This window comes from Pantherophis guttatus, chromosome 1 (assembly GCF_059756535.1).
Source record: "Pantherophis guttatus breed Tessera chromosome 1, ASM5975653v1, whole genome shotgun sequence".
Taxonomy (NCBI): Eukaryota; Metazoa; Chordata; class Lepidosauria; order Squamata; family Colubridae; genus Pantherophis; species Pantherophis guttatus.
The window spans coordinates 240,121,919-240,131,498 of NC_142063.1; the positions used below are offsets into that span (position 1 = coordinate 240,121,919).

Below are 9,580 nucleotides of genomic sequence, written 5' to 3' on the forward strand. Positions count from 1 at the left end.
TCTAGTTGGATATGAAGCAGAGTTCCATCCACAAGATCATCTTGTGTTGGCAGAACACATACACACACACAAACACCACCTCCAGTCCTTATTGACATACCTAATTTCTCTTCTTTTACTCGGAGGGGCAGCTCACAAAATAATAATCTGGTAGAAAATTCCTCAGTATTTCAAACATTTCATAAACCTTTATTTAATTTTACTTGCTTCTATTATTTTATCTTACCTTGTTTAGCCTGCAATTAAAAGAATTTTTGTTTTAAGCAAAGGTAGTAAGGTTTCTAGCTACTTGAATAAGGCTGCTGTTAACCAATCAGATTGGACTAGAGTGGGAAATAGAAAAAAGAAGAACAGTCAGCATTTACACTTCAGGTCTCAGACAGGGGTGAAATGCTACCGGTTTGCACCAGTTCAGGTGAACTGGTAGCGGCGGCAGCATGAGGCTCTGCCCACCTGCCCAGACGTCATTACTTCCTGGTTTTAACCAGGAAGTAACCTATTTTTTACCCTCTGAGCATGTGCAGAAGGCTTTACGCATGTGGAGAGGGTCCAAAATCGCACATGGTGTGTGTGCGCACTTCCGAACCGGTAGGGAAGATAAGTAGATTTCACCCCTGGTCTCAGACCACATGTAATTGGATATATCTAATAAGCAAGCAGCCAATTCCCTAATTCCAGGCCCCTTTATTCCTCAGATAGAAATAATTCTCTGGAGCAGGATTTACTAGCAGAGTGAAAGCCAACAATTAACAGAACTTTATTCTCCCCTAAGGGCATCCAGTTATCCCAGTGCCCTCTAGTTCAAACTGTTATTTCAGCAGCTGCATTGCTTGTGCAGAATGAAGTTGATGTATACCTTAAAAAGGGAGGATGCAATTGATTTAATAACTCAGCAAAGCTTGCCAGTAGTGCAAACAGATGTGGTTTTTTGGGGTTTTTTTTTTTAGTTTTTGAGCTGTTGACTGCAATCAAGCATAAAGTGGATGCTCTAAAAAAAGTCTTTGGTAAAATACACTGGAAGTCTATTAAATGGATTGAAGCTTTTTTACGTGGAATGAAGATGTTGCTACTATCATCAAAGCTTTGCTCTGCCCCAGTGATGAAATCCAAATTTTTTTACTGCCGGTTCTGTGGTTGTGGCTTGGTGGGCGTGGCAGAGGAAGGATACTACAAAATCTTCATTCCTACCCCACACTGGGGCCAGCCAGAAGTGGTATTTGCCGGTTCTCTGAACTACTCAAAATTTCTGCTGCCAGTTCCCCAGAACCTGTAAGAACCTGCTGGATTTCACCCCTGCTCTGCCCCCATATTCTTTTTTTTTTTCTGTGATTACCCAGCGTTGTTTAATTATATGCTGTAGCTGCTGCTTCATTGCTTTACTGGAGTCTCCTAAATCAACTTCGGTTTTATATGGCATGTTAAACCAACACCAATTTCCCTTCACTCTGCATTGAGTAACTGTCAGACTGCCCTTGCATTAAACTTAGCACTTAGAACTTATATACTGGTTCACAGTATAGTTACAGCCCACTCTAAATGGTTTATCGAGTCAGCATATTGCTCCCAACAATCCGGATCCTCATTTTACCAACCTCGGAAGGATGGAGGGCTGAGTCAACCTTGAGCCGATGAGAATCGAACTGCTGGCAATCAGCACAATTAGCCTGCAATATTGCATTCTAACCATTGTACCACAAATCCACATTGGCTGCCATATACAAAGAGTGATTTCATGGTGGCATGCTGTTTGTTTGTTTTTTAATAGGAGGCCAAAACTCTCCTGATTTCCTCTCCCATGCATAATATGGGTTTACACATCATTTTAAAAGCTTGTAACTCCTTCCTTCCTCAGTTAAAGTTTTTGCAATGGCAAAAATAATCTCCTTTTTATGGGTGTCATACCAAGGTCACACTAAGGTAAATGGTACTAATTCGTCCCCTCCTTCCAGCTGAGGATAGACTGATCATAGTATCAATCAACTTGTATTAGCTCTGATTTATTCAAACACTACATGGTATATTTTGGCCCGAGAATTGTGGCCTAAGTCAAATTGCACTGCTGAAATTACAACTCACAATAATAAAGAGTGTGTACCTCCAATTGTTTAATGCTTATCTGACCACAAGCAAGGCATTATTGGATGTGTGGTTCAAGGGTCTCCAAAATACCGCTTGAAAAATGTGGGGGCAGTGGCTCCCCAGGATACTGTATAACAATATTTTTCCTGCTGTTTTTATATGTACCTCTTATAAACACCACTTTACATATGGAACAAACCCTTAATCGAATACAGTTCTTTTACTACCATTGCAATCTATCAGCAGAATAAGAGGGTTTCTGTGTCTGCTGATGCTATACGCACATGTATGATGTGAAAGGTGTTGGTCCTACTAGCCTCAATAATGGTATGGCCACAGATTACCTCCTGGCTTGCAAATTGGTTAACTCTGCCTAGCGAGGGTGAGAACTGATGCTGTTATTTTTCACCAATGAAATATTTTTCACCCTCCAGCATCCAATTCATAAAGAAGCAGACATTGGTTATTTTCAGAATTGGGTTGTTATTTTTACCTGAATTTTCTTGATGATCTCAGCTACTGAAAAAAGGTTATTTTCTTTATATTCGTTCCTGAACAAAGAGTTTTGAACTTTCTGTATTTTTTATTTATTGCTCATTCTATTTCAAGGTTAATCTCTCCTCCTCCTCATAGCTAGTCTGTATTTGTCAGGCCTTCCTGGCCTTATCCAACTCTTCCTCCGTATGAATTTGAATTTTAGGGAACAAATATAAACAGAAGAAAATATGGAGGGATGGAATAAAAACAAAACATTAGTTATACTTGTTTTAAAGTTAACTTTATGTGTAACCACAGTGCTATACATTCTTTAATTTTTCTATTAATTTTATCATTATTTATATAGTTGTGCTAATGTACTGCCAAGAATTCAAAATACCTACAAAATGTGTAGATTTAAGGATGTGTATGCTTGTGTCTGCTCTTTCCTCAGTACAGAAAAGTAAGGTAACAATTAGGGTCTTTGTACTTCTCATACATCAAAGCATTTGATATATCGATATCACATTTTAAATAATGTTACTGCAGACAATGTTTTCACACTTTGAGTGATGCCTTTTCCTTCTTGTAATCATGCATCTTTATCCCTTATAAAGGGGTTTTCCTGTATCCTTCGTATTTCAGATCTCTATAGATAATGTGTGCATCCTTGACTTATCTTTGATCAATGTTTTATATAAGATCTATGTAATTCTGAGAGTCTAGATCTTGGCTTTTGGCTGCAAGAGACAAGTGATTCATTGTAACTTATTAGCTCTAGATAGAAGAAGAAAAAATTGGGAGGGATCTTCTCCAGTTCCTGATGATTTTGAGTTTTTCACCATGTTCTTTCATATTCTTTCATCATGTCTGTTTTGTTTCATTCTCTTTCTTCTAGCATTCACACACTTATATTTCATTTTGCCCTGAAATCTATTTCCAGTTTGGTCAGAGAATATGTGCATATTATTTTCCATGATTTGTTGCTGGCCTGTCCCACTGAAGAATTTAAAGAAAATATCTACCTGTTGCAGAACTTCACAGGGATTGTCCAATGGTAGATTTAAAAGAAAGTCTTGTTTTTAAATTGTTTCATTGGTGGTTCTGCTTGTCATAAGAAAAAAAAGTTACAAAAATGGTGATCGGTTCAATTTAAAGCAGAGAACATTCTCGAATGCTTTAACTGCACTGGAGAGGGATAATATATTTCTTTTAGCTTTAATTAAGATATAGGTAGTATAGCCTTTGCCCTCCAGAGATAACAGAATATGTTGCTTAGCAATGGAACCCTTTGTGGAAATTAGCATGAACTTCAAATGCACAAAACATCTCACATTAGGAATGGGTTTCAAAATAATGAATTCCTCTGAGAATGCTTATTAGCATCAGTGTAGAATCAACCTTCTAGGAGCAATACCAACAAGACATCTTTAGATTCTCTTTACCAATAAATTTACTATAATGCTTTCCATGCACAATGTCATATATCTGATTCATATGAAGGAAATGTGAAATTATTCATATACGTTAACAAGGTAATTTTAAAAAAGACTTAGAAATACAGGTACTCCTCAGCTTACAACCCCAATTGAGCCCAAAATTTATGTTGTTGTGAGAAATTTGTGAGACATGCCCCATTTTATGACTTTTCTTGCCACATTTGTTAAGTGAATCACTGCAGTTGTTAAATTAGTAACCCAGATGTTAAGTGAATCTGGTTTCCCCATTGATGTTTGTCAGAAGGTTGTAGGCGATCACATGACCCCTGGACACTGCAATGGTCATAAATGTGAATCAGTTGTCAAGCATCCAAAGGTAAATCATGTGACTGTGGGGATGCTGCAGTGGTCAGAACTGTGAAAAATGGTCATAAGTAACTTTTTTCAGTGCCATTGTACACCGTTGTAAACAATCACTAAACGAACTGTTCTAAGTGAAGGACTACCTCCTTTGAGTCACACTCTGCTAGTGTATTAAGAAACATGGTGGACTTACAGTTCAGCATTATCTGGAAAACCCTAGTTTGGTGATTCTCAATCTTTTCTTCATCATGGATCCCCTTTAAATAACTTTTGGGGCCATGGACCATTGCTACAGACCACCAAGACTTAATTCAATATTTAAATCATAATATTTCTTCAAACCTTAGCGGACCCCCTGTAACATCGTGAGGCCTCAGGGGTTTGTGGACCATAGGTTGAAAACCACTGCCTTAGTTTAAAGAATAGACATCTCTCAGAATCATGAGGGGACACACCCAGCCTTATAAGAAAGCAAGGGTATATTCTACCTATTTACCACAGATTTACTAGATTCCAAATCAACTGTACTAAGGCAGTTTAATCGTGCTGAATGAGTGTCACATGTATGGTATCCTACATGTACTACATTTTAGTACAAGATAAGATTATCCTCTTTTTAAAAACTGGCAGGCATAGATCCCACTTTCAACAGTAACAAATACTGATTGATAAAATCAGAGAGCCAGTTTGGTTTCGTGGCTAAGGCCGGAAAGTGAGAGATCATGAGTTCAAGTCCTGCCTTGGTCATGAAAGTCAGGTGGATGACTTTGGGCCAGTCAGTCTCTTAGCCCAACTCACCTCACAGGGTTGTTGTTGTGTGGAAAGTAGGAGGAGGAAGGCGGGATGGGTATGCCTTGAGTTATTTGTAAATTAATAAAAGGCAGGATACAAATAAATTATGATTTTTAAAAAAATGATTTATTTAATATGGCTTTCATTAAAAAAACTATTCTCACCCAATCTTCCTCCTCACTTGGCATGAAACGATCATAACTTAATATAAACTTGTTTCTGAGAGCAGGATACACATTTATGGTTAAAGATGGGAAATGATACTTTGGGTATAGAAATAAATTGGATGGAAGACAACAATGGTTTAATCATCACAGAGTAGGTCATGATATCAGGTTATTTTCATTCAAATCACATCTCCTAAGTTTCAAAAAGAATTCCATAAGATCAATCAAAATAGGATAGCCCTTGTCCATAGGTTTACAAACACATCACACAAAATAAAGAATTGGTAAGGAACAGAAAACAAGCCAACCTGAGTATTTCCTCAATTTAAGGAAGAACTTTTTAAAATGGCCAACCATAGCAGAAAATTAAGGAAGAATAGAATGATAATGGAATTGATCTTTAGCATGGGACATTGAGTGGTCCTGAATCTCTTTCTGATATTATTATTATTAGAGTGTTCTTTACTACATTACAATATTAAAACTTTTGAAGATTTTTGAGCTTCTACACGAGTTGAATTTTGTGGATTTAGAAAACAACAGTTCAACCTTTTTCCAACTTGTAAATATAAAGCAATTTTGAGTGTTCATATTTGTTTAAAGGGTATGAAATTAATCCCAAGATCTCTGGATAGTTACCAATCTGTAATTTTAATGAGAGGTGAAAATGATGAATAAGGACAGGAGAACAATCAGACTAATTATAATTCATTTTAATCAAACTTAAATGCAAATGATGACAAATTTGATTTTTGTTGTGGCCTCTTCCACCGCTTCTTGGAATGCAGCCTTTGTTTGTATACCACATCACTCAAAGACCACATAGGGCCCTCAATCAAGAAAAAGTTGCATGCCTCTCTTTTCGACAAAAGTGCCCAACTGAACAACCTGGACAACTCCACATTGTCAGTCTAATGTAAACAAGACATTTCATTAATTATTTGCACTGAAATTCACATTAGAAATGAAAACTAGAATGAGTCATTCATTGTTCTTTTAAATATCTTGCTGCCTTTATCAGAAATTCTTTATGCGGTCACATTCTTCCACTCATCTGACATAACGTGAACTTATCTGAAGCTTTTGTTATTTTTGAATATCTACAAAAAAAAAAAATCTTGTCTGAGCATTCTTTTTCATAATATGAAGAGACTTTAAAATGGTGCTTCAACCAATACACGAAAACTAATTTTTAGAATATTTTAATTGATAGTTCCAAGAATAAGTCTAGCTAGTTAACAATAGCCATTTCCCTATAAACTGTTACAGAAAAAGTTTGTCTTAATAATTGTTTATTCTAATTATTTCCATGGAAATATATATATACATTACATACAGATCAAGTTTAACTTGAAAATTTAAAAACTGAGGTCTGTTTTTAAGAAAAGAAACATTTCATCAATGGCTAATAATATCTGTAGAAAGAAATAAAAAGTTAAGGAAGTCATCACTTTTTCTTTTGCAACCACAGTATGTTGTGGTGCTTTGTTTTTATATGGCAAAAATAAATGAATACATTTGTTTACAAGGGTAACGTTGCATAATGACATAAGAGAAAGAGAACTAAACTGATAGCAACTTACATAAAGCTCATTAAAAACAATCTTATAAAAATACCACACTGAAGGGAGAGGGAGGACACTACTGTTATTCAGTATACAAACATACCGTAAATGCTTCCATAAAATAAGACACCGCTTCAGAGTATAAAACATCTCATGAAACTCCTTTTAGCAACAGATTTTTATATCAAATGTGACTGTTTGACAAATCTGCTTAAATAACTACAAATATATATATATATATGTATACTGTATTTAAAAATATATCTTAGTTCAGCACCCTGTCTTTCGTTTCTGAGTTTGAGCAAAAATATATATTTTAAAGGAGGAACAAAAGAATGTTTTTACCTAGAATGTTTTAATAAAATCATTTGAGATATATTTTAAAGTATTGTTTGCCTTCTGAAAGATTTGCCTAAATGTGTTTTCTTTAACCATGGGTGTAATCTTGGTAGAAGAGCATATGGACACATGTATGAGGCTGATTACCAACTGAACTGAAGGATTTTCAAGTTTAGGAGGATATAAAAATCAATATCAAACAAAAAGGCACTGTTCTAAAACAACAGTATATTAAAAGAGCCAATGGCGATAATCGTGTAAGCTGAAATGATTTAAAATGTAAACATTAAACATGATTACACTTCCTTCTCTGTTAAGTGTTTCTTGACAACAGTAGTTCTTGGATTCTTTATATTTGGCCATTCCAATGACAAAGTGGGAAGAAGACTAGAAGCAACAGAGGAAATAGATTATGAGGTATTGTGAGAAATTTGGAAATTTTGCCTTGGCTCTTCTGATTTTGACATGTTAATAGGAGCAAACATTTCCTCATTTTCAAGCTGTTAAAAATCGAAGCTGATTTTTCTCAATAAGCATATTTCCATTAGATATAAATCCAGAAGTGTGAGTAACACAACTCTGACTGATCGTCCAAAGAATCCAGAACTGGTTTACTAAACACAGAGCTGCACCATGGGCACACTTACCTGGGAATGAGACATACTGAAGTGGGATTTATTTTCAAGTTAACATTGTCCTTTTAGGTCTACACAGCTGTTTAAAGTCCAAGGAGATATCATGTATTTTCAGAAATAGTGTCAATGTTTCTTTGTCATCCAGACTGCTTTGGATCAATGTGATCAATTAGTAATGAATTTTAGTAAACAAAGTAACAATTTGGTTAACTATTATAACCAATCTTTTTCATTTTGCTATAAGGTAAGAGAAGTACTCATTTATAGTAGAGCGTACCATAGGTTGCCATTTAAGGTTAGGAATCTTTCCATAGCTTAAGGAATAAGCTGTTCCAAACATCTCTGGGTATGAAAATTTTATTGATGGACTCTAAAAGTAGCACTTCTAAAATAAACCCTATAATGAAAGGGATGGCCAATTGACATGATACAATAGCCAAACAGATGAAAGTTCTGATTATTCCAGCTCTATAGAAAACATATCCCAATTTCTATACAGTTGAAATATTAGTAGCAGGGTTATTTTTCTTCGTCTCTTCCAGTTTTAATTTCCAGAAACGCAAGAATGCTCAGAGTTCTAAATATAATTTAATCTGAAGTTGTTCCTGATTATGTCTATCAGTGCATTATCTCATCTTGCAACTATTTCCCTTGCCTGCTTTATTTACATGAAGAGGGTCCACAGTTATAAGGCCAACTGGACCATGCCATCTGACCTGTTTAGTACTACCCAATTAATGCCCACACAAATGAATCTGGAATTATAAACCAGGAAGTTTATGCATAAAGGATGTCAAAATTCTCTATGTATAATGTATAACTCAGAAGTTAGATCAGGGGTGTCAAATTCGTGTCATCACGTGTTGTATCAGGACTTTTTTCCCCTTTGCTAAACCGGGCGTGACCAGCACGTGACGCATCTGGCCTGTGGGCCGCAAGTTTGACAGCCCTGGGTTACATTATGGGTATGAGAGGAGAGGGAATATTACAAACGTGAAGAGTAAGGCCCATGGTGTGTTCCCATCCCCACTCCTTCCACCCTGGGAATTTTGTCATATGTTTAAGGTATTCAAGAAATGCTTTCCTTGGTTGCTGACAGCAATGTCTTTTAGACATGAAATAAATGTAGCGTGCTATAAAATTAGGTCACATGAACCAACAAATCTGCTTCTGACCATGACCTATTCTGCCCTAATGCAACTTTTTAAAATTTAAAGGATTTAAATTAAGAAATTATTCCAGCATAAGTAGTTATTTTGATTATGTAAAGGAATGACAAGATGTTTTTAGAAAAGTGCACATATAACAGAACTGACACAAGTTTTAATATATGTACATTAGTCAAATGTATTTAAAAGATTAAGATAAATACTCCTGAGTATTTATTTTTTCAGCTTTTCTTAAAAGGGAACATAATTTCAGGATATTGCAAGAGAAACATAGCTGGCCATGCAACCTCATAATATAGTTTGTCTTGACAGGAGAAGAAAAAGGAAAAATAAATCATTTTCATAATTCAAGCAAGATAACATATCAATTTGTAAGCATGTGGAGAGAAAATGTGGAAATTTTTATTTTCCCAGTTTAGTCAAAAAATTTTTTTTTGAAAATCAAAAAAATTTCTTCGTCAAAAGAATTGTATACTATGTACGGGTCCAATTTATAAATTAAAAAATATATTTAACTAAATTTCAAGTGTATCTTCTAATCGAATGTTGATTCAA

General features: G+C 35.4%; 1 pseudogene across 1 annotated transcript in view; it reads left to right on the forward strand.

Annotated features, from left to right (window-relative positions):
* LOC117660902 (small ribosomal subunit protein bS21m pseudogene) overlaps nt 1-9,580 on the forward strand; it is a 71,155-nt pseudogene that overhangs the window by 25,825 nt on the left and 35,750 nt on the right. The window lies entirely within an intron of this gene.